Source organism: Mesocricetus auratus, unplaced genomic scaffold, assembly GCF_017639785.1.
Source record: "Mesocricetus auratus isolate SY011 unplaced genomic scaffold, BCM_Maur_2.0 Super-Scaffold_100676, whole genome shotgun sequence".
NCBI classification, from domain to species: domain Eukaryota; kingdom Metazoa; phylum Chordata; class Mammalia; order Rodentia; family Cricetidae; genus Mesocricetus; species Mesocricetus auratus.
In genome coordinates this window covers 6,879,093-6,897,920 of record NW_024429266.1, presented here as the reverse complement: position 1 = coordinate 6,897,920, position 18,828 = coordinate 6,879,093, and the positions used below count along the sequence as shown (strand labels likewise).

Below are 18,828 nucleotides of genomic sequence, written 5' to 3'. Positions count from 1 at the left end.
TACTTCTCTTTCAAAGGAAGTGCCTCTAAAATTCAGAGGCTCATGTAAGGGGTGGTTTAGGGTAAAGGAGGAGATGGTATAACAAAATCCCATTGCCCTAGGGGCAGTGGCTTTGTGGCAATTTACATTCACATATGATGTAAAAATATTCTTCAGGCTAGGGAGGCAATCATGACCCTTGCTCCCTGACCCTCACACATCACAGCCAGAGTGGAGCGGTGCTAGTCATACTATAAGGGATGTGAAAGATGTCCCCTGTGCAATATACACCCAAGCCACCTCATCTACTAGTGCTGCTTCCTGGGATGATTCTCTGTAGTCAACTCATCCATTCATCCTCAATAGTTAAGCAGATGCAAGCAATTTCCAGTTTATAAAACTGTGTGTTCCGGTCTATATCTTCTACTTGTTTGAGATTCCATGACACCAGATGAGATGAACAGTGATGAGTGTTCTAGGTTAAGCACAGAAACCCTTTCACCCACTCATTCTCTCACTCAAAATTTCTTGTCCTTTTTGAGGCATGGTAGCATGCAGCTCAGGCTGGCCTTGAACTTGCTGTGCAGTTGATGATGACCTTGAACTTCTGATCCTCCTGCCTCCACCTTCTGAGTACTGGGATTACAGCCATGTAGCACCGTGCCCAGTATATGTGGTACTGAGAATGGAACCCCACGCTTGTATTCTAGGCAAGCACACTATTCATGAGCTACAGCCCTAGCTTGTGTAACTGAAACCATGAATATTGTTCAGAGGGTCTTACTGTTTTCACTGTTCTTCAATACATCACTCATATATTTTTACTAATAAATTGTCCATATTGGTCAATTATCACCCCTAAAACCAAGATTTATTTGAGGGGGGAAATTGGACTGCATTTTATTAAGTAGTTGTTATAGAAGGAGTAGACAATAATTCCACATGTCTTTCTACCCATTGTCTTTTCTCACCTAGGGGCCATAGGTACATGGAATCCAAGAACTGTTCCCAAAGCCATCATTATAATGTACATGTTTTGAATTTTTACCAATCTCAGATATGGGGCTTGACACATATTGCACTTTGGTATTTTCAACACTTTTTAATTTTGATCAGCACAATGATGTTTTTATTCATGTATATAATTATCTTTGATCACGTTCAATGCTCCATTAGCCTATTTTGTCCTTCACACTCTCTTCTTCCCCCCTACAAATAACCCCTGTTCTAGACAAGTAGTGAATTTTATCTAAATACTTAAAATACGGTTTCTATTATCATTATTATTATGTTGTGTTTGTGAGTACGTGTGAGAGACAGAGACGGAGGGAGAGACAGAGTCAGGAAGATGAGTAGATGTGTGTGGGCATGAGGCTACTTTGTTCAGTTGCTTCTCTCCTTCTGATTTTATATACATTCTGGTCACCAAGCATGCATGACAAGTGTCTATACCCGTGAGCCAACTCACTGGCCTAAGTAACACATTCTCAATATTACCTTGAACGCTGCAGTCATGTTGGTCGCAGCCATAGTCACGTGTTCACACAACAACATGACTGCCCAGACCAGCACCTGTACAATGTTCCCTCTCTTCCTCAGCTTTCCTTAAAAACAGACATCTAAATTAGCTTCCCCGGGCTTCTAACTCTGCAGTGCCATTTGGGTGGGGTCTTTCCGAGTGTTTCTTTACACTCACACAAATTGCAGTTTTTCAACAGGCCTCCCGTGCTCGCAATCCTGGAAAATAAGCAGGGTTGGATTTCAGACTTCTGTTTTCCTGCCTCCTGTCTCACTTATGAGTGTACTGCAAACTCTCTGGTGTTCTCTGCCAAGCAGCCTCCTTTCTTTACTCTAGTCCCTGTCAAATCCCAGCCTATACCAGACCCTCTCTCTTCACTGGTCCTCCTAGACACCAGACCCTCTCTCTCCACTGGTCCTCCTAGACACCAGACCCTCTCTCTTCACTGGTCCTCCTAGACACCAGACCCTCTCTCTTCACTGGTCCTCCTAGACACCAGACCCTCTCTCTTCACTGGTCCTCCTAGACACCAGACCCTCTCTCTTCACTGACACCAGACCCTCTCTCTTCACTGGTCCTCCTAGACACCAGACCCTCTCTCTTCACTGACACAAGACCCTCTCTCTTCACTGGTCCTCCTAGACACCAGACCCTCTCTCTTCACTGGTCCTCCTAGACACCAGACCCTCTCTCTTCACTGACACCAGACCCTCTCTCTTCACTGGTCCTCCTAGACACCAGACCCTCTCTCTACACTGACACCAGACCCTCTCTCTTCACTGGCCTCCTAGATCTTTGGCTCTCATTCTACCAAAAAAATTCTTTCAACATTATACCTTGTCTTCCAGTACACCAGTATTTTTCACATCAAATAAAATATGCTTCCTTCCGGGCCTTGTCATAGCCTCAGAGTATTAAGGAGAAGTTGGGCCTGAAGATTCAATCTTGGTCATTTGTTGTACATTATAATTTGTACTCCATCCTTGCCAAGCAGGTCTGAGGCAGCAGTTGTACAGGGTGGGGTGGGTGGCGGACCATGTGCCTGAAGGATGTCCCCATGAACACACTGCGCAGTTTTCTGAAGGCACTGCAGACATCTCCTTGAAATGCTTCCTCCCAAGGTCCACAGATAGCAAATTTATGCCCCCAAAGAGTGTCATGGAAAATGGCCTGGTGCCATCTGGCTACTTAATTGTCCTACATCTTTGACACAGATCACTGTACCAGGACAGACATCCAACCAGTTATCTCCAATTACCGGTTGGTTGTGAGCTTTACCACGACCCTTCCACGAGGTGTAAGTCTATGTCATTGTTGCTCAGAACAGCTTTTGTATGTAAAAGTAGTGATGGGAAGTGCCAGATCCTCTGTAATGGTCTCCTTTGTATTTCAAAATTGGTAAGATACAAGCTATTTAATGAGGTTTGGCCTAACAACTTCCTTTGATAGACATACTTGCAGAAACAACGTTTGTTCACTTTTGGTTAAAACCTACTGAGAAGTTACTTTGCAAATACATGCCTTTCTGTTTGTTCCCAGATAAGAAACAAAACCCTCATGTAGGGAAAAATGCATGCAATTTTCAGGTTGATGTTAACTGAGTCCACTGGTCTTGATAGAATGTTCTTTTTTTTTCTAGCAAAAATTACACATGGGTGTTATAGTGGGAAATGCTTTGAAACTCTTACTGGTGCACTCACTAAAAATAAGAGAGGGATTGAAGATTAATAAGTCCAAGAAAGCTGAAAGGAAAGAAAACTTAGAATAGAATAGAAGACTATTCCTTGGTTGGAATGTTAATACAGCCCTGAGTATCTATATAGGGAAATCAAAGACTTGCTAAAGGCTCAGAATACTATCATAGCTATTAATGTGTGCTCAACTCTATTGCCTGGGGGATTTTTATTAAATGCAGTGGCCAAGAAAATGACCTCACTTTTCCTTTTCTCTCTCTCTCTTTTGGGTTGAATCACATAAATGAATAGAGCTATTTGCTGGTTCATCAATGAAGCGACCTTAGATGGTGAGGATGTAAGGAGAGCATCCAACGCTAACACTGTTGCAGTTTGAAAGGTAAGGTGCCTCACACAAGACTGGGAGATGCCAGTGCTCTCCTAATATCTGTGTGACATCATGCCCCTAATACATATGCAGGGGTCAAGCAGTCCATTGATAATCATTATCTATCAGGTTGCGTTGTATCGGTGAGAGTTTCCTTTATAACCAATGATAGAGTCAACAAAAGATCGGATGCTTTCCTTGTTTAGTCTTTTAAAATGCAAAAGCATCGATTTTTTTAATAGGCAGGATTTCACTATGTAGCCTTGGTTGGCCTGGAACTCCCTATATAGATCAGGCTGGCCTCAAACTCAGAAATCTGCCTGCCTCTGTCTCCAAAGTGCTGGGATTACAGGTGTGCATCATTATGTCTGACCCTAAAGCAGCATTTTTGTGTTCTCCAGGCCTTCATTTTGTTGCATGAGCCAATGGGAAGATGTCATGTGGGTGGAGGGGTCACGTGGCTGGCCGTACCCTTGTTGCACTCAGATTATTTATGCTCACCTGTAAAATGTGGCTGTCAGGGTCAGCCCATTTCTGCGTGCTGTGTGTTGGTAGAGTGCAGTGTATAAAATATTACTTTTATGTGTATCTTGTCCTGTGCTTATAACAGGCAAGGTTCTCTGATTCTAGCTTCTGTAAACTCAATTACAAACTCATTATCTATAGAAAGCTCTGTCAGTTCCATGAATAAATGCTGAGTTTGTTTCACTTTGTTTTTCGGCGGAAAACTGCAGATCTCCACAGTGAACCACAGGTCACCATCCATTACTCTACTGGTGTTCTGGGCACGGTGCCTTCACTTGGACCTATAAACCACATAGAGATGATTGTCACAGGAGGGTTGTAGGGATGGGGTGAGTGTCTTGCTTTCTTCAGAATCTCCCACAGAGGTGAAGCCCAGGTAGAGGAGGCGATACCTACAGCCTTCTCCAGGTAGGAGCAGCAATGGCATGCCTACTGCTGAGGGCCTACTGAGCATGTGCAGTATGGCAGAATGCAGGGAGTGCGTGTGCAGAAATGGATGCCCACTCTGGCCCCCATTCCTCTTCATGGTGCTTGCTGTGAGCCCTCCGGAGCATGGTGGACCTCTGAACATGAGCAACAGGTTTTGGCTCCAGTGTGAAAATGGCACTTACAAAGTGGAATTCCTTTCACATGGGGCCTGAGTTGTTTCTTCCCAAACTGACAGCGTTTCAGGGGCGGGAAAATGGGTTTCAGTTCTTAGAAGTAGATAGGAATCAAGGTGGCCTTTGCTTTCTTGTCTCAAATCCCTAAAGAGGAGTTCTGGCACCACACCTTTTAGTCCCATGGGTATGGGGCGTGGTGCGTTGCTTGTAGTAGCATCATTTTAATTTCAAATATTGCTTGCACTTAAATCTACTTGTCTGAAAAGTATTGTTTCAGAAAACTTGAGTGTGCTTCAAATTCATGCTTGCTGTGCTCCTGCAAAAAAAAAAAAGGCCAATTATTTGAACATTAAATGTAGGCTAGCTTTTTATAAAGTATCACAAGATTGCTTTAAGTAACCGTTCTCTTAGGGATTTTCAAGTAAGACTTGATTTGAAAAAAACATTAGTGGCTCCTCTCTGGACTTTTGGCCATGGACTTTAAATGTGAGGCAGGTAAAAGGGTAGAAATTATGGATTGACGTTTTAAATGAGCTGCATAGGAATGAATGTGCGTGTATGTGTGTGTGTGTGTGTGTGTGTGTGTATGTGTGAATGAATGTGCGTGTGAGTGTGTATGTGTGTACAGATTCACCATGCTTGCTGCCTGGGTGGAGGCCAGAGGTGAATGTTGGCAATCTTCTCAGTCTCTCTCCACCACGTCAAGTTTTAATACAGGGGATCCCCCTGTCTCCACGCCCCCACGGCTAAGGTTTTGTGCCCCCGATGTTTTACATTTGTGTGGTTTTCATGCTTGGACAGCTACCCTTTTTACTTATTGACCCATCTCATCAGCCCAAGAATTAAATTTAGGAAAGAATTTATTTTTGTGAAGTTTTCCAGAGACAGCACCATCACCTGTGTCATTGCCAGGGTACATCAGAGAGAGAGGAAAAGAAGAAAGGCAGGCCAGCTAGGATTTGGGAGAGAGAAATAAATCTATTTGTTTGGAGGGTTGCATTCTGCATTATGCATGTACGTAAAAGTGAGGTTTGCTTTGATCCTGTCTATTAAAAGTTTATTTTTAAACTCAGCCTGGGCAGGAATCCAGCAATGCTCTTTGTCCTGTAACGCATCCTGAACTTCGGGTCCCCAGCCTGGCAGAGCTGTGGCTAAGCAGGAGGAAGTCGGGAAAGGATGGACAGTTGATGGGTGCTGAGGGTTTTTTTTCCCTCCCTTCCTCCCCTCCGGTTTTGAAATTCAAATTGAATGCAATTTTCAGCTCATTTGAGCCAGAATATAGTGTTGCTGAGCTTCAGTGGCTCTTAAATTCAAAACTCACGGGAGGAAACAGATATCATCTGTCACTGGGGTGAGCGAGAGGAGGACTACACATTTTATTCACCAGGGGCAGAGCTTCAGTCACTAATTCCGACCTTCCGGGGACTAATCATTCACCAACCAACTGATCAAGTAATCAATGAGACCTTCAAGCCACCCAGCTCATGAAGTCTGGAAGTGACTCCTCTCCCCTCCCCAGCTCCTAAGAATAATTGCTCGTCCGCTTTTGTATCATTTGTATTTTAATACCTTTTCCTTGCAAGCTGAAGCAGAATATCTTGGCAATCTTTTTTTTCCCTGCTCTTTCTGGCTGTTTTTATTGTTTCCATCTTTAGTGACTTCATCAATGAAAATTAGCAGAAGGCTTGATGTTGGCTCTGAAGGGACAAAATTTGAGCTATGTTTTATCAGATAGACTATGGGGAAAAACCCACTTCTTTCCCAAGGCAAACCTAAGTGCCAATTAAAAGGGGGAGACCCACTCACAGCATACTGGAGCCTGTGAACGCAGCTTATCTCCAGCGCGGATGTTTCAGGAACCCTTGAGAGAGCCTCTCTGTGAATTTCTGACACACTGGATATGTGCCCTGGGAATACAAATGGATTCCAGCAATGATGATTTAACATCCTTCCTCTGATTTCAGAAATTATGCGGGGTGGCGGTCCTGCTCCTGGTGTGTGTTACAGGTTTTTGCCCCTGGTGCTCAGCCTTGTGCAGTTAGTGTGAACCAGAATTTCCAGGGACAATGGGATCTACTCATCAGCCCTTATTAGGCAAATTTGCCATTTTTTCCTCCTCTCAAACTCCATGAGAAAAATGCATGATAAATTAGATCTCAGTTTGTAGCCGTAACACTTAGAAATGCAAAATGTTTGTAGTAAGAATAGTATTTTGCAGCATATATATTTATATAGATATTTTGTGTGTGTGTGCTCACATGCACACGCGCTCACACACACACACACACACACACACACAAACACACCTGTGCTATGCTGTGCACTCTCAAAGCCTCTGAGCCTGAGCCAGCAGGGACTTCCAAATGCTGATTTTCACACTAATAAAGGGATCAACTTCTTTATTGTCCTGATGGCAGTGCACATGGGTGTGACAGCTCAGGGACCAGGCCTTTATAACACTTCCCTTCTAAGGAATGGTGTCCTGGCACATGAGCCTGTTTTTCTCCAGCTTTGCCTCAGCAGCTACTGATATCAGCTGCAGGAATCTACGTGCTCCTGGGGACCTGTGATATATGGTAAGAACTCGGGTTTGGGATCGGTACCCATTCTTGATAAGGTGTCTAATCCCTTGGACTTTCCCCCTGGATAAGAGCATCTCTTGATGAACCGATAGCACCCTTGGGCCCCTGGACAAGAGCAGCTCCTCCCAAAGGACAAAGCGTGGACAAAGCTTGGGGCTTTCAACCCCAATCGCGTCTTCAAGGTAGGAGGGAAGAGATGGAAGGAGAGTCAATCGCCCGTGGGCACGCTTCTCGGTGAAGACGTCACGGAAAGCCCCGAGACATGGGACTCAGAAAGCACTTGGAGGTCATGGGAGGGCAGGGGTCAGTGCAGGAAGCTCTGTGCCCCGTGCGCGCATTCTCAGTGATCTGCTATTCATGTGTAGCCTTTGTTTCTAATATAGCACACCGGGACAAGTATTTCCCCGTGTGTCGTGAACTCTGCTAGCAGCAGGGTCAAGAGAAGGAGCTCAAACAAGGCTCTCATTTGCAGTCAGACAAAAGTCCTGGATAGCCGACAACTTTGGGTTGGTGTGTAAAGTGCAGCTTGCTCCTGGGGGGGCCAAGTCCTAAACCTGTGGGCTGTGATGCAATCTCTAGGAGTGTGTGTGTGTGGGGGTGTATAGTAGATGTGATTTCTGTGTGTGATATATATATATGGCGTATGGGTGGAGGGTGTGTGTATGTGGCAGGGTATACAGTAGACGTGTTGTTTGTGTGTTATGGGTGTGGTAAGAATGGTGTATGGGTGATTTGTGCAGGTATTTTTCATACTGAGTCAGCATTGCATTAAATTGTGTGGCAGTTAATTGCTGGGAACTGAAGAACTGGCGTGTGAGCTTGGAGATGCTGAACGCACGGGAAGATGGCCACACTCTGTGTTGAGTGGAAGGTGAGGCAAAAGGTTTGAGTACCCTATGTCTACTCTACCCACCAAAGAAGGTAGAGGAACCTACATTTCAAACTAGCTACTAAACTGGTTAATGGAGCTGTTACTTTTCTATTCAGAAATATCTCTTCATTATCAAGTAGATGTGCTTACCACACGACAGGCCTTCGCTGTATGCCTTTCTGGTGGGTGAAACAGTTGTTTCTCTAACCTAAAGCATATAGCAGGTACTAGAGTTGAAATATCACTCCGTCTCAAAAAGACACTATGCACCCCAGCAGTTTCCGCAGTTGATCCCTCAGTCAGACAGATGTACTCTAACTGGAGTTTGGAGAAATGATGATCCAGAAGACGGTAGGTCAGTGGTGAGGCAACTAAAGCCACCACTGAAGGGCTGAATGAGTGGACTTCTCCACAGATGCTTAAGGACCAAAGACCAGTGGACTTCTCCACAGATGCTTAAGGACCAAAGACCAATCCAATGCTGTTTTTCCAGATGAAGGCGCCGTGAGGCAGGCAGACTGAATGAGTGGACTTCTCCACAGATGCTTAAGGACCAAAGACCAGTGGACTTCTCCACAGATGCTTAAGGACCAAAGACCAATCCAGTGCTGTTTTTCCGGATGAAGGTGCCGTGAGGCAGGCAGACTGGGTTCAAGTGGGCAGAGAGAAGAGACACAGGCAGGACAGAGACACCATAGGCATCCAGGAGACACTCAGTTTTCTCAGTGATGATAATTTGGTAGCATGTTGGTGTCAATGAAGACTGAATCCCTGGTTAGAGAAGGTCATGGTCAGAGCAGGCTGGATGTTGCAGAGACAGATTTAGGGAACTAGACATCAGGAGGAAACATGAAACCAGTAAGGATAATGGACACTGGCAAGGAAGATAAGAGATGCAGACAGAGAACTACGAAGAATTTGGGGGAAAAAGTTGCTGAATGGTGTCCATTTTGCAGTTTATTTTCCAAATAGAATCACTTTGTAGGTGGGGGGCACTTTTATCCAAAGCAGGATTCTGAGCAAAGAGGAGTCCGTACTTCTGCTTCTATAGAAAAGTATCAATGAATCCCGGAAACTGTACCAATTATACTGCTGTCAACACTTCTGGTAGTTCATACTGTACATCACCTTTGCAGGTTTATCATCCTGAGGTGGCATGTTCGACTATTTGTGTTTGCATCTTAAACATTTTTAAATTAAGCTGAATGCCTTTTTTAATTTTTATGGGTTGTTTGAACCTATTTTATGAATTTACATGTTGATATTGCCTGGCCAACCTTTTTCTTCATTAAGCTACTTGTCATTTTTCTTAATTTTTGAAATATTCCTGTACACTAAGAATTTAAACTCCTTTTAAAAACAGAATGTTATGGTATGACTGGGTGAGTCATTGAGTAAAGGCATTTGATCCTAAGCCAGAGGGCCTGAGTTTGAACCTTGGGACCATATCGTAAAAGGAGAGAACTGACTTCTAAAAACTGTCCATTCATGTGCCATGACAGGCATAACTTCACACATACAAATAGTATAGTAAACAATAATTTAATGTGTTATATAAATGTCTTCTTGTTTTATGTTTGTCCTTTAATTTTGCTTTGTCTGTCTTTTCATTGTAGGATAGTAGTCAAATATGACTTCATGTTGGGGAGTGAGTGTTTATGATCTCCTTTGTTTTTATTTTATTGGTATTTTCGTGAAAAAAAGAGAAAAGATAAAGAATGTCAAGTTTCAATCTTTTAAGTGGTTTTTGTTTTTAAACAAGGTCCTTGATTCCCATAGATTGTGGACTAGTTGAAGATGAGAGTTTTATAGTGTAAATTGTCTGCATTGAATGGTCAGGGCCTCAGTGATGTTTCCAGTTGTTTAGGAACCTCTGGGAGGGTGGGACATAGCTAGGGATAAGAAACACTTGCCTCAAAAAGATGAGGGAGGAGGCAAAGGGAGCAAGGATTTTAATTTAAGAATTGGGAAGATGGCTCATGTCATCCATAATGTCCAGCCCCCCACTCCCACCCCCCAAAGGAGAAGTTCCCACACACCTGGGGTAATGATATGTAACTGTAAGTGCCAATCACCCCAATTTGATCTTTACCCCTCTGTAATGGCTAATGTTGATTGTCCAACTGTGCAGAATCTAAAATCCCTTGGCAGCATGGCCTCTAGACATGTCTGTGGAAGGTTATGTTAAGGCACTTAGGTAGAAAGGCCCACCTACTGTGAGCAGCTCATTTCCTGGCTGATATCCGTACTGTATGAGAGCGCCAGGCACCCACCATTCTCGGCTTCCTGAGTCTGATGTCGTCTCACCAGCTACTTCAAGCTCCCGCCGTCTTGAGTCCACCTTCAAGATGGACTGTCCTCTTGAACTGTGAGGTGGAGTAAGCCCTTTCCCCCTAAAGCTGCATTTCTGAGTGTATTTTATCACAGCAACAGGTAAAGAAGCAAAGATAAATGTCATGCAAATGTTCTGAACTAGCACTCTGCACTCCCTGATATGTACAATAAATTAATCAGTGTAATAAAGAAAAACCCACTGCCTTCCTCTAGTTGCTTAGGACCAGATGATAACTGTGTTCATTCCAGGTGAGCTGGGTCTTCTGCCTTTTCGGTTGTCAGTCCTCAGGGCCAGCCCCAACCAGAACTGTATCCATTCATGATTTAATTCCCCCACACACACAAAAGTCTCGTGGAGTTTCCATAGCTCCCTAGATTTGGCAATGACTTGGCAAGGAAAGTCTATTGCGTTAACCCATCACATTCCTTTGACTTCTACTTGTCAGTTTAAAAAGCAATCCCCCCCCACCCTGGGTGTCACCTTGCTCTCTCCTGGTTTGTAGATTCCTCCTGTCTTTGACTTCCAGCTCCCTGCCAGTCCCTTTTTAGGCTGTGGGAAACCTCAGCTCTTCTTCAGACTTCCTTCCATGTCTCCTTCCCACAGCTGTTCCTGGCCAGGTTTTCAGGAGGAAGCTGGATACTCAGGCAGGTGGACTCAAGTATGTTTACTACTACCTAGTCGGAGACAACTTAGCTGCTGCCATCCAGCCTACACGCTGTTAGCAGGCTTAGGATTTGCAGGGATGGTAGGAACCCTGTTTTACCTTCCTTGGTGGTCCCTGCTTCTTCACAGCATCAAAGGTCTTCATTCTCCCTAACGAAGTCTGCCTACCGAGTGTCTCTGTCGGCAGAGACCCAGGGACAGAGAAGGCAGGGACGGAGAGCGTGCACAAGGACCAGGAAGTGAGATGTGCAGGGGGGGGGGCTTGAGTATGGAGTGATTGCAGTGAAAGCTCAGAAGGACAGGTGACAAAACGCTCAGGGGGGACATAAGCGGCCCACCTGTTATGGTGAACAGCTAAGGTGGGGACAGACAGAATGAAGTGGGAAAGAGTAATATTCAAGGCTGTCTCCAGGGAGATGGAGTACAAGAGAGATTAAAGATGAGAGAAGAAAAGGATGAGTGCGAGCAGGGAGAAGTGAGTCAGAGAAATGTTCTTTGGAGAGGGCGTGAGTCAGAAAGCGAGATTACATAATGCACTTGGCAGAGTCTCTCCGAAGTGGGGGTGGTGGCGAGGGGCTGCTGTGGACTCAGAGAGGGAGGGTCCCCAGTGAGCTGTGTGGCAGCTACAGATTCAGATGAGCTCAGGAAGATGTGGTGTGCATGAGCAGGGGTGTTGGTGGTGTTCTGGGAGGGTGGAGGACACTGGGCGATGACATTGCTGGCAAGGTGTCTGTGCTTGGCCAGGGCTCTCTGACATAGCATCTTTATAATTGAATGCATCGCTGAAGAGGAAGGGAGATCGGGGATCCAGCCCAATGTTCTCATTCAGCTTTTATGGAAAATAGTCTAATGGGCTTAATGTCATTTCTCAGCCCCCCCTCCTGTGATCTACTGTGCCCCTCTTTTAGGCTGATGCATGCTTCTTGGCTCTGTGAAGCTGCTACCGAGCCAAGCCACCTCGGATACCTATGCCTTTTCATTCATTTTTGTTGTTCTCATCATTTGGAATGTTCATCTGCGTACTCTTTAGTTTTGACCTCACTCCTACTGGACGCCAACACATCAGATTCAAAAGCTTTTCTTCCAAGCCCCGTGTCCTCAGCCCCACTCCCATGATGGCACACCCCCCTCCCCGACCCCAAGCCAGGATTTCATTATCTTCTATGAAGTAATCTAATATTTCTCATGTTTATGGGATGCCCCATTATTCTGACTTTTGTGTTGAAGCATGCACCTTCAAGATTATGAGTTCTCGTGTGTCCTAGTCTCTAGTACTCTCCATGATGCAGAGTAGATGGCCAATGAATATTTAGAAAGAAGGAAGACTAGAGGACGGCTTTGTTTGGGAGACGGGATCTCCCATTTATCCAAAGCATGCCCATTAGATTAAGCTTTAGTCTCCACCTCTCCAGTGCTTGGATTATAAGCATGCCACCATGCCCACCACTATTATTAAGTGTTCTTAGGATCACACTTCAGTGCTCAGGCTTGCAAAGCATGCACTTTACCAAGGGACCATCTTCCCAACCCAGTGTTTTCTGTAATAGATAAAAATGATAGAGTTCTGTGGCATTGAATCCACTCATTCGGTGTAGAGGAGATATAAACACCCATCTCTGTGTACCAGTGTTGTCATCTCAACTAAAACTCAAAGAACACCTGTCTATTTCTCTCTAGCCCATGCTACTTCCTGTCTGTCTCTGTGATGAAGCATGCACCATGTCACTTCCTGTCCCTATGATGAGCAATCTAAGTGCTTCATGTAACTACACCCAGATAGCATTTGCCATTCTCTGTCTGCTTTAGTGTTACTAAACGTGTCTTCCAGGTTTTTCCATTTTGCCATGGTATCAGAATCTCCTCCTTCAAGTGGAATGATATCCCACCATGATTTGCTTTTCCATTCATTTATTGGTGGACATCTGGGTTGTGTCTCTGAGAGGGACATTGTTTTGAATGTTAAAATACATCACTCATCATGTAATATAGTCTCCCAGGGCATACTTAGGGCTGATAGGCTCCAGGAGGGAAGGGCAGGGTAGACTGAGGAATCATATCTGTGCCTGGTGAAGTCATCAGGAATTCTCAGGATCATGGAGACCCAGGAGAGCAAGAAATGCCACTCCAGGTGCGTCATGCTAGACTTAGTGTGAAAAGCTTGGACGTTAAGTTTACGTGATGGTAAATACCTGAGGGGCATGCAGTCCATTTGCTCATCTCTGTTCTCGAAGTGGGAGAGAGAGATGGATGAGGAGGCACGAGGAAAGGTGAATTAGTTAAGGAGAGACAGTGGGGCAAAGAGGCGTGGGAGAGGGGTGTGGTTATAGTATAGCAATGATTCTATGGGCACAGGGGTTCCGTGGGTGCAGGGGAACAGTGTAATGAGAAAGCCAGGCAGTCTGCACACAGTGCCTTTCCACAAGCTTCATGTACACAGTGCCTTCTGCACTACAAGATCTACGAATGCCTACCTTACAGATAACGGCAATATAAGATCCAGATTCCTCGGGGCACACTGGGTACCAGTCGCTGACGTTAGAGACTTTCTTCTTTTCTGTTGCACCAGTTTGGGCTCGTTTCTTCTCCTGACTTCTCAGTGCCCAGGAAGGGATTATTGAGCTCACCCCATAAATGTCCCCAGTATTGCTGTTAATGATGGGAACTGGGTTAAATGCTTGTGTCTTGACAAATTCTTTGTTGTTGTTTTTTAAAGCTGTGTTTGGGTATCCATAAAGGCCAAAGATGACTTTAGATCCCTTGAAGCTAGAGTAACAGGCAGTTATAATCTTCCTTGATGTGGTTGTTGGGACCGCCCTCTGGAAGAGCAGGAAGTTCTCTCCTACGGAGTCATTTTAGCAGACTTTCCACAGCATCCTACCTGTTCCCTGTGCCTCTAACACCCCTTGGATTGCATAGTAGTATTTCTCCTGGTTGAAAGACAGGGGGAGAGCTAAAGTTTATTGGGTCCTGTTCAGAAACCAGGGTCCTTCTTCATTCTCTCTCTGCCCATCACAGAGTACCAGTTTGAGATTCACAGCTACACCACACCCCAAGTTGAAAAGGCACCCCATTTCTGACAGAGACGGGTAGACAAGAGCCTATTGCTTGCAACGCCCGTGGAGCTCTTGACCTCCCTGTCTAACAGGAAACAGTAGCTTCCCCAGGGATTTCTGGGCTGCCTTTTTGGAAGTGGTATTTTTTTTTCCTGTCTCTCTTTCTGCTTCAGACATTTAGTGCGCCGGCCCATTTCAAGCTGCCTCTGATCGGCTGCTGCCGCTTTTCTCCAGCCCCTCCAATTGTATCCTCGGGGAGTCTCACTGGTCACTTTGCAGAGGCCCCCTCAGGCCAAGAAAGCTTCCCTCACTTTGTTTCTGCTTAACCCCTGCCCTTCAGGGTGCTGAGGGGTGGGCTCTGGGCTGCCTCCCTTGTAGTCTGTTCTTGCTTGCAGGTGATTAGCTGGTGGCTTCTAAGCGGAAAGGAACTTTGCCCCAGGCTCCACTCTCCCATAGGCTCTTGCCGTTTTGCTACAAAAGAGAAAAACGGAGTCTTTGAAGAGTGTCTATACACTATTCATGTACTTTTCAGAAAGAGAGAAGTGTCTATAAATTTTCAGGGTCGGTATTAGATTTTTACTTTGTTATCAGAGAGCAGAACTTGTGGGTTATGGCTTGGAGAGCTTTTGGAATGAAAAAAGAGGCAGCTGCCATTCCGAAGCTTCTAGTCTTTTAGTGGAGGCTTATTTGACAGTTTCTCTCTCCGCACTAATTCCCCAACAAGTTGTATTCCGGTGGGACGGTGTGGCCAGTAAGTGCAGGTGGGGTTGAGGGCCCTGCTGAGTGCCCCTTTGAGGGGTGGGAAGCTAGCTTTCCCTCAGTGTCCAACAGGGTGCCTGCCCATCTGTTGCTACTCGGTGACGAAAGCCCCCTTCTCCACCTCAGCCCTCCAGGTGGTTTTGTCACCTACTCTGTCGCCTTCAGATTCCTCTAAGGGAAGTATTATATGGTTCTTTCGACATCTTGAGCTCGTCCTAGCATTAAAGGAAAAGCGATACTTTCCTTTCCCATCTCTGAATTATTGTGGGTGCAGTGACGTCTTCACACACCCCAGAATTGAAATAAAGGAAGGAAACTACTTTCCCCTTTTTATTGTAATTTCACATTTATTTGTTTGTTGTGTGCGAGTACCTGTGGACAGCTTGCGGGAATCTATTCTCCTCTTCCGCCAGGAATCCAACTCAGATGGCCAACCTGGAGGAAGAATCCTTTACCTGTTGGGATGTCCTGCAGGTCCCCTTCCTGAGTTTCAAGCAGTTAGTTTCTCACCTCTTCTTTTTAGTTGAAAACTAAAATTCAAGAAACTCTTCTGAACCTATCTGCTTCCTCTGCTTCCGAGCATGGAATCAGGTTTTTAATTTGTGTTTCCCCATGGCTGTGCCTGGGTAGCTGCTTTAAGTATCTGGTTAAGGCACAAACCATTCAGAGGACAAACCCTTTGCCTCCTTAGGGTCTTGCCTTTGGCTGGGTCTTTTTGACCATGAGTTTAATTAACATGTGATGTATCTGCCAGGGCACCTGGGCACATTCACCTGTGCCTGCGCTCTGTCTGTGCATGCTGGCCTGTGGTGCCCAGTGCCGGGCCTCCGGAGGTCTGGTGGGCACTCTGTGTGTCCCTGTGCCAGAGAGGTGTCTTTGGATCTGTGAGTTTGGCTTTCAGTTAACTGATTGTTGCTGGATTTCATGATATCTGTGAAAAGGCAGGTGGAGAGTAGCCTGTGTGGTCTTTTTTCTAGCTTGGCTTATATTATTTTGTCCTGAGGGGATCTTGAACATCGAATAGCAGGCCCACTTTAAGCAAACCTGGAAAAAGTGGAGGCTTATTTCTCTCTCTCTCTCTCTCTCTCTCTCTCTCTCTCTCTCTCTCTCTCTCTCTCTCTCTCTCTCTCTGACATACACACACATACACACTCAGCTACAAAACCTCAGACCATGGTCTCTTCTATGAGAACAATCTTGCCAAAGTAGAACGTTGAACTTTGAACGGAGTCTCCCTGGGGCTGACTGCTGAGTTCCAGTCTGGACATGTTTATATGACAACAGTCATAAAAGCTGTTGGGCCATCCCCTTGGAGTCACAGAATCAAGGCAGTCTTTGTTTCCCTGAATGGAAACATGTGAGGTACCTAACGCCCTGCTAAGATGGCTCAGGAAGTATCATTGTTTCTGTGATCTGGGTTCTTGCTTGAGTGTAATCCTTCGGAAAGTGGTACTTGGTAACATTGGGATGTGCTGAGGGAACTGTTGGTGCATATGTACATGGGAAGACAGAGGCTCTTTAGGTACTGAATGAGGCAGGCGGGGTGGCCTGAAGTACAACCAGAAGCAGAATCTTTGAGGCACATGCTGTTTGTCCAAGACCTGTATCTGTCCCCCTGCCACAAATAAAATCCAACTCAGTGTCTTGCAGGCATGAGGACCTGATTTCCTTCTCTCAGATTAAAAACAAAAGCGGGTGTGATAATATCCAGTTGTAATCCCAATGCTGAGGAGGAAGAAATGGGAATCCCCAAGATCTGCTGGCTAGGTAGCCTGGCCTGCTTGACAGTCTCCAGGCTAATGAGAGATTGTCTCAGAATCCACAGTGGATGGAGCCTGAGGAACAACACCAAAGGTTATCAGGTTATCATCTGTCTTCCACATGTACATTCACCTGCACACGCATGAGCACACGCATGAGCACACGCATGAGCACACGCATGCACACACACACACGCGTGCGCGCACGCCTGCCTGTGTGTATGGTACAGCAGATGATAGCAGCAATAACAGGAAGCCACCACACTGACCTTCTCTGGATTTGCAGCACTCTTTGGATTGCCATGGCAACAATAGTTTTAATTATAGAGAGTCAAAATGATACCTTGTGTATCAGATGTGGCTCACTTCTCCCTGTGGACAAAAGTCTGATTGGGAAGCTTGGCGTGGGTTTTCCTTCCAGGCTGATTTGATTACCCCATCTAAGAGACAGGTCATTCACTTATGGAACAGATGGGAACAAACTGAAGTTTTATGGGTGTAGAACCTTCCGGACAGAGGCACCAAACTGGATTTCTTTGTCTTGGAGGCAGCCCTATTAGCTCAGCCTGTACTCTGAGGAGCCTGGAGAGATGCTAGCCGCCCCGGGGGTGGCTTTTGCGGCTCTGTTTTAGCCAGCCAAATCTGCACATTAGCCTGGAGAGTTGGGTGAAGTATCATCTGAAAATTATCCTTGACAACATTTAGGATTAGTCTGGGAAGACAAGCAGGTAATTCCACTACAGTGGCAATCACAGAGACACACACTTCACAGCAGTTTCCAGATAGGAGCCTTGGAGGGGACGCTTCAGGGCTCACCTTCTAGCCTGTTCCCTGCCTTTATTTCTGGACCTGCTTACTCTTTGAATTTCCCGTCAGGTTTGGAGAGGGACTACCGCGTATCTGAATATGTCTGGGCTCCCTCTTTTTCAAAGCTCCTGCAAAGCTAAATAATCTCTCCCTCAGGTAAACATAAATCATTGTCTACCTTCTTTGCTCCTTGAGTAGACCTTCTGATGTATTCATTAATTATGGCTGCTGCCTGGTGGCACCGTGATGGCTGAGTCCTACCTGTGCGCATCTCTCCTGGACCGTGCCCCCCCCACCCCCAAGCCTTACACTCCCACCCGGTGTGAAAGAGGGTCCTTTTTCTGAGAGATGGACAGCCAGGAGGTGGCAAGTGAAAGAACTGTGCCTACGAAACAAAAATTGCAGCAGTGTGGGTACATTCATGACACCTCCAGAAGGAGGGCAGGGCGCTGTTGCCCTTAAAACCTGGCTCAAGGCTGGGAAAATGCCCTGCAAACACAAGGAGAGAGGAGAGGGAAGAGGGAGGGTGGAGGGAGGAGAGGCAAGGGGGAGGGGAGGTGGGGAGAGAGAGAGGGAGAGGGAAGAGGGGAAGAGAGAAGAGACACAGGAAGGGAGGAAGAGGGAAGGAGGCACCACCGACTGACTTGGAGTGGCTGGGGTGGGGGCAGGGATGCGCCTGTTGGAGATCTGGTCAACCCCTACCAACCATCTCCATTCTCCGTTCCCTCCTTCATTACTGCCCTGGCTTCATCCCTGCTCAGGTCTCTTGAACAATGAAGTTAATCACAGCCCTGCTCTGAAAGCCCAGGATGCCCAGGCAGAAAGCGCTTAGCAATAGGCATAGTGGTTCTGATTTCTAATTCTTTCCCAGATTATTTTTTAAAAGAGAAAACAGAAAGTTCCCATTTTGGGTAAATCTTGCTTAACTAATGGCACAGTCCCTGTGTTTGTTTAGTTTGCACGTTCAGGAAGCTTTGTGCTTCTGATTCTGATTTTGGAGTTCAGGCATGTTAATGAAGCCTTTGTATGAAAGCAGAGGGGTTCTGTTTCTTGTTTGTTAGTTTAATGAGATTTTGTGTTAAGAATGGCACCATGAATCTGTCAGAATTAGCTTGGCTGCATGTGTGTAGCTTGGCGGCTCTGAGACCCTTGAAATGTCTGTTTTTAGGACACCAGCGGGGGGCTAATGAAAAGGCTTTGTTGATTTTAACGAATTGCAAGCCACTGTAGCCAAAATAAATATAATCTGCTTTTTGGATTAGTTGTCACAGATGATTTTACCTACTAACAGTGATTAAAGAATGCGTTTGGA

The 18,828-nt window shown here is 45.7% G+C and overlaps 1 protein-coding gene across 5 annotated transcripts in view; it reads left to right on the top strand.

The window, feature by feature from the left end:
• Nucleotides 1-18,828, top strand: part of Esrrg (estrogen related receptor gamma) — a 604,577-nt gene that overhangs the window by 174,995 nt on the left and 410,754 nt on the right. For all 5 annotated transcript variants that reach the window (XM_040737769.1, XM_040737767.1, XM_040737765.1 and 2 more), the window contains one exon: nucleotides 3,484-3,571. The gene's annotated coding sequence lies outside the window, so the exon portion shown is untranslated. The remainder of the gene's footprint in view (nucleotides 1-3,483; nucleotides 3,572-18,828) is intronic.